This window comes from Erpetoichthys calabaricus, chromosome 1 (genome assembly GCF_900747795.2).
Source record: "Erpetoichthys calabaricus chromosome 1, fErpCal1.3, whole genome shotgun sequence".
In the NCBI taxonomy this organism is placed as follows: Eukaryota; Metazoa; Chordata; class Cladistia; order Polypteriformes; family Polypteridae; genus Erpetoichthys; species Erpetoichthys calabaricus.
The window spans coordinates 144,574,495-144,580,813 of NC_041394.2; the positions used below are offsets into that span (position 1 = coordinate 144,574,495).

The 6,319-nt window shown below is 34.6% G+C and overlaps 2 long non-coding RNA genes across 3 annotated transcripts; one reads left to right on the forward strand and one right to left on the reverse strand.

Moving 5' to 3' along the window:
* Nucleotides 1-954: 954 nt before the first annotated feature.
* LOC127526804 (uncharacterized) lies at nt 955-3,522 on the reverse strand. Its single transcript, XR_007934237.1, has 4 exons — nt 3,042-3,522; nt 2,283-2,371; nt 2,041-2,202; nt 955-1,560 (listed from the first exon to the last, which is right to left on the reverse strand). It is a non-coding gene; the product is annotated as an uncharacterized LOC127526804 (long non-coding RNA).
* Nucleotides 3,523-3,669: 147 nt separating this feature from the next.
* LOC114646102 (uncharacterized) lies at nt 3,670-6,043 on the forward strand. Of its 2 annotated transcripts, XR_007934245.1 has the most exons (4): nt 3,670-4,030; nt 4,706-4,794; nt 4,886-5,036; nt 5,496-6,043. It is a non-coding gene; the product is annotated as an uncharacterized LOC114646102 (long non-coding RNA). The 2 variants fall into 2 exon arrangements; XR_003715269.2 differs by lacking the exon at nt 4,886-5,036 and having other exon boundaries at nt 3,692-4,030.
* The last annotated feature ends 276 nt before the right edge of the window (nt 6,044-6,319 follow it).

Sequence of the window (6,319 nt, forward strand, 5' to 3'; positions counted from 1 at the left end):
TCAAGTACTTTATTGACATTGAGTAACGCAACGAAATTACTCGTGTCAACTTCACGTTGCATTTAAATTCCACTGTCAAATAGTTACGATATATAATAATACAATAAATAAATAATGAACTAAAAACTGAGTAATCATACAAAATATGTTCAAAATATTGGCAAGATGCCATATATAATGTTAAAGTAACCAGGATGGATTATTATTGCATAAATGCACAGCAGTATAGATTACCTATACTACATTAATTGTACATGATCAATGAAAACGATTTCAGATTGAGGAGATATACGAGTTCAATAAGTTTATTGCAGCTGGAAAAAAGTTGTTTTTTTTTGTCCATTTGTAACATACAGATTGATAATAATAATAATTCTTTGCATTTATATATCTGAAATGCCTGCCAGATGGGAGAAGCTTAAACAAGTTCTGTCCAAGATGAGAGTTCTCCTTGATGATGTGTTCAGCTCTTCTTACACAGGGAATCTTGTATCGATGATCAAGTGATGGCAGTTCAGTTCCATTGAACGTCTTGTGATGTTTTTATGATCCACTGCAGGGCTTTTTTGGCAGGTTTGGTGCAGCTGTTGTACCAGGCTTTCATGCAGTTAGTCAAAACAAGTGTGTATATATGTAAAAATGAACTGTTGATGCACTTTTCATCCCTGGAAAAACTCTTTAAAAATAACTTTACATATTATTATTAATGAAATACACATGTCATAGGGCATCATGGTTTACAAAATTTTGTTGCGGTGATACTAGTGGATTGCATAAACAGTCTTTTTAAAGAAAAAGAAATCTTCATTTCATGTCTAACCCACATAAAGCACAACCCCAGCACCATCTTCTGTGATACTATTGCTCGTCTTGTACTCAAATTTAAATGGCTTTTATTCACCCATATAGTGTCTTAAATGTGAGTTAATAACTGAATAATGAAAAAGGAAACACTTTTCATGCAAATTTTATTGAATAAATGTTATGAGAACAACAAAAGTGAACAATGTGAGAACAATGCACCTAAAAAAAACATTTGTCAAATGTACAAAAAAACCCAAAGAAGTAAAAAAAATCACCACATAGCTTTAACATATTTTACCCAGAGCACAGAAAATTTAAAGTTACATTGTTTTGCTATTTTGATTATTAAAATTATTCCACAGATAACTTCTAACATATTTTAATACTAATAAAGCCCAAACTGCTAAACTGCTTAACAAATATATATAACTTTATCAAAACGAAAAAATATATATACAATTTAAAAGTACACAAGAGGAAAATTGAAAGGTCCTTCTACTTAACTATATCTGGATGATCAGATGGCCCTGTTGAAGAACACATAAAGGTCCAGTTGGTCAGGATGATTGACAAAACAACGTCTCAGGTCACAAGGTCACAGCCTCCCCAGGCCCCTGTGCACATTCTCAGCCAGCATACTGTTGTGGTGTTAATGCAATTGCAGCTCCACTTCAAGAGGGTCTTCAGAAATCTTCTCTCTTCAGCACCACAGTCAGTTGCACAAGACTTGACCAGGGTGCAGGGCAAAGGGCATCACTGGACAAAAAAAAGAAAAACAGCAAAAAAAAAAAAAAAAAAAAACAATGGTTATTATCTGGTGTAAATCTTTCAGTGTATGCAGTTCCATTCATAAACCAGAAGTAAATCATAAACTGATAGAAATGGGAATTAAGCAGAGGTGAAGTTTAAAAATTGAGTTTTAAAAGTATTTGAAAGGTTTTTCATTTATAGCCGGCATTCTATATTTTTGGTGTACATGTGCAAGCTGCTTCACCAGTTCTTTCATAAGCAAATTAGTGGTTGTGGATTAAAGATTACACTGAGGAGTGATGGGGGAGAGACAGTACCAAATACAGGAAGGGACTAAATTCTTCAGAGCTTTTTATGTAATGAATAGTACAGTACGTTAAAATCAATTGTGAAGGACACAGCCATCCAGTTTATTAAAGCTAAGGTCAAGCAAATGAGCTTGGAATATGGAGAAAAACAAAATGTAAACAAAACAAGATACATTACCCCAGAATACTTGGCACTGACGCAGTAGATTCAGACCCAAGACTCAAATGAAGGATTCTGGAAGCACTGGGCAGTAGCATCATCTTCTATTCCAACAGATATCACAGCATTCTCTCCTTCTTTAATTGCTGCCCTATCTTTCAGTTAAATTCTTCCACTTCACTAAGGCAAGTAAAATATAAAAATAATAAACAAGAAATATTTAAACACTTACTTCAAACATTCATAGACTTGACTTTTACCTGATACTGTATTCTGGGCCACCAAGAAATAAGTCTTCTGCCTCCTGTCCTGATACACCCTGTAGAGCAGCCAGGGCATGGATGATGGACTATCCAAAATTAAGAAAGAACAGAATACAAAAGTTACTTGCATGTAACTGAAATCTGAACACATCACATTATACGTGAAGGCATACACCAATTACCCAGTAACAAAGCATAATACCCCTAAGAATGTGTGCTTTATTTTGCAAATGAAACAGCCTGGTTTTGTTTCTATTGAAACTCATACAATGAGAAAAACACAACAGTTACTGGGATTGCGAGGATTCACACACACACTAAAATATTGTGGTCTAATGTTGGGGAGTTGCATAAGAAAAAACACATTTTAACATTCGTTAGTGGATACCAATTTACTTCTCTCTTTTAAAAGAATTGTAAAATTTAGACACCTGATCTGAGATACATCTAGGCAGTTCAGATTTTCATATTCCCAAAAAGAGAAAACGTACTAATCCATTAATCAAGTATAAATCAGTAAACAGGAAAGTCCACCTGAGCAGTTTTTTTAATAACACAATTTATTAAAAGTTTTGCATATTTCAAAACATTCATGCGCGTTCATTGAAATCACCAGCCTATTTAAAACGGTAAATTTTGTAATATTCCAATTATTAAACAAAACGTCAGATAATCCTAAATATATCTAGATTATATTACAGTATATACTGTATTCTCAAAAATTGAAAAGCATTCAATAAACATTACATACAGTACCTTTAATCATAAAATTCACGGACACACGTCGTATTTCACTTCGCTCTCTGACCGTTAAATTGTTGCTAAATTCTTCCCGTAAAAGATATTCTTTCAAGTCGTTGTAAAATTGAAAAGTCTTCATTTTTTCAAGAAGTGAAAAATATTCTTCTGCCAGGAGAAAAATTCAATATGCTCCTATTCTCTACAGCGTTCTTCTTTCTCCTTCTCACTCGAATGGCGAAAGTTCTATTTGTTAATGCAGACCGAGAAATTAAAATCCCGTGGTAACTTTTTTTCTCGTGTGTCGTAAAACATTGGACATGCGCAGAACAAATCGGACAGCGTCGTGAAATGAATTTTAATTAAGCAGAGAGCGCGTGCGCGAGACAAATCGGATGGGGACTCGTGTCGCAAAGTAAAAAAAACGCAGATCGTGCGTCGTAAAGTTAAGCTCTGCGCAAATCTGGTAGGCACCGCAGATCGGGTAGCGACAACGACCCTGCACGATCTGTGTCGCTACCCGATCTGCGGTGCCTACCAGATTTGCGCGCGCATGCGCACGCATGCGCAGAGCTTAACTTTACGACCTTGCACGATCTGCGTTTTTTTTACTTTGCGACACGAGTCCCCATCCGATTTGTCTCGCGCACGCGCTCTCTGCTTAATTAAAATTCATTTCACGACGCTGCCCAATTTGTTCTGCGCATGTCGAATGTTTTACGACACACGAGAAATAAGGTTACCACGGGATTTTAATTTGTCGGTCTGCATTAACAAATAGAACTTCCGCCATTCGAGTGGGAAGGACAAAGAAGAACGCTGTAAAGAATAGGAGCATATTGAATTTTTTTCCTGGCAGAAGAATATTTTTCACTTCTTGAAAAAATGAAGACTTCAATTTTACAACGACTTGAAAGAATATCTTTTACGGGAAGAATTTAGCAACAATTTAACGGTCAGAGAGCGAAGTGAAATACGACGTGTGTCCGTGAATTTTATGATTAAAGGTACTATATGTAATGTTTATTGAATGCTTTTCAATTTTTGAGAATACAGTATATACTGTAATATAATCTAGATATATTTAGGATTATCTGACGTTTTGTTTAATAATTGGAATATTGCAAAATTTACCATTTTAAATAGGCTGTTGATTTCAATGAACGCGCATGAATATTTTGAAATATGCAAAACTTTTAATAAATTGTGTTATTAAAAAAACTGCTCAGGTGGACTTTCCTGTTATTTACTGATTTATACTTGATTAATGGATTAGTAGGTTTTCTCTTTTTGGGAATATGAAAATCTGAACTGCCTAGATGTATCTCAGATCAGGTGTCTAAATTTTACAATTCTTTTAAAGAGAGAAGTAAATTGGTATCCACTAACGAATGTTAAAATATGTTTTTTCTTATGCAACTCCCAACATTAGACCACAATATTTTAGTGTGTGTGTGAATCCTCGCAATCCCAGTAACTGTTGTGTTTTTCTCATTGTATGAGTTTCAATAGAAACAAAACCAGACTGATTCATTTGCAAAATAAAGCACACATTCTTAGGGGTATTATGCTTTGTTACTGGGTAATTGGTGTATGTATGCCTTCACGTATAATATGATGTGGTCATATTTCAGTTACATGCAAGCAACTTTTGTATTCTGTTCTTTCTTAATTTTGGATAGTCCATCATCCATGCCCCGGCTGCTCAACAGGGTGTATCAGGACAGGAGGCAGAAGACTTATTTCTTGGTGGCCCAGAATACAGTATCAGGTAAAAGTCAAGTCTATGAATGTTTGAAGTAAGCGTTTAAATATTTCTTGTTTATTATTTTTATATTTTACTTGCCTTAATGAAATGGAAGAATTTAACTGAAAGATAGGGCAGCAATTAAAGGAGGAGGGAATGCTGTGATATCTGTTAGAATAGAAGATGATGCTACTGCCCAGTGCTTCCAGAATCCTTCATTTGAGTCTTGGGTCTGAATCTACTGCGTCATTGCCAAGTATTCTGGGGTAATGTATCTTGTTTTGTTTACATGTTGTTTTTCTCCATATTCCAAGCTCATTTACTTGATCTTAGCTTTAATAAACTGGATGGCTGTCTCCTTCATAATTGATTTTAAAGTACTATACTATTCATTACATAAAAAGCTCTGAACAATTTAGTCCCTTCCTGTATTTGGTACTGTCTCTCCTTAGTGTAATCTTTAATCCACAACCACTAATTTGCTTATGAAAGAACTGGTGAAGCAGCTTGCACATGTACACCAAAAATATAGAATGCCGGCTATAAATGAAAAACCTTTCAAAATACTTTTAAAACTCCATTTTTAAACTTCACCTCTGCTTAATTCCCACTTCTATCAGTTTACGATTTACTTCTGCTTTATGAATGGAACTGCATACACTTTGAAAGATTTACACCAGATAATAACCATCGTTTTTTTTTGCCGTTTTCTTTTTTTTGTCCAGTGATGCCCTTTGCCCTGCACCCTGGTCAAGTCTTGTGCAACTGACTGTGGTGCTGAAGAGAGAAGATTTCTGAAGACCCTCTTGAAATGGAGCTGCAATTGGATTAACACTACAACAGTGTGCTTGGTGAGAATGTCCAGAGGGGCCTGGGGAGGCTGTGACCTTGTGACCCTGAGACGTTGTTTTGTCAAACATCCTGACCAACTTGACCTTTTTGTGTTCTTCAACAGGGCCGTCTGACCATCAGATATATTTAAGGAGTAGGACCTTTCAATTTTTCTGTTGTGTACTTTTTAATTGTGTATATATATATTTTCGTTTTCACAAAGTTATATATATTTGTTAAGCAGTTTAGCAGTTTGGGTTTTATTAGTATTAAAATATGTTAGAGAAGTTATTTGTGGAATAATTTTAATGATCAAAATAGCAAAAAAATGTAACTTAAAATTTTCTGTGCTCTGGGTAAAATATATTAAAGCTATGTGGTGATTTTTTACATTTTTTTTTTTTTTTTGTACATTTGACATGTTTTTTTAGGTGCATTGTTCTCACGTTGTTCACTTTGTTGTTCTCATAACATTCAATAAAATTTGCATGAAAAGTGTATTTCCTTTTTCATTATTTAGTTATTAACTCACATTTAAGACACTATATGGGTGAATAAAAGCCATTTAAATTTGAGTACAAGACGAGCAATAGTATGACAGAAGATGGTGCTGGGGTTGTGCTTTATGTAGGTTAGACATGAAATGAAGATTTCTTTTTCTTGAAAAAGACTGTTTATGCAATCCACTAGTATCACTGTAACAAAGTTTTGTAAACCA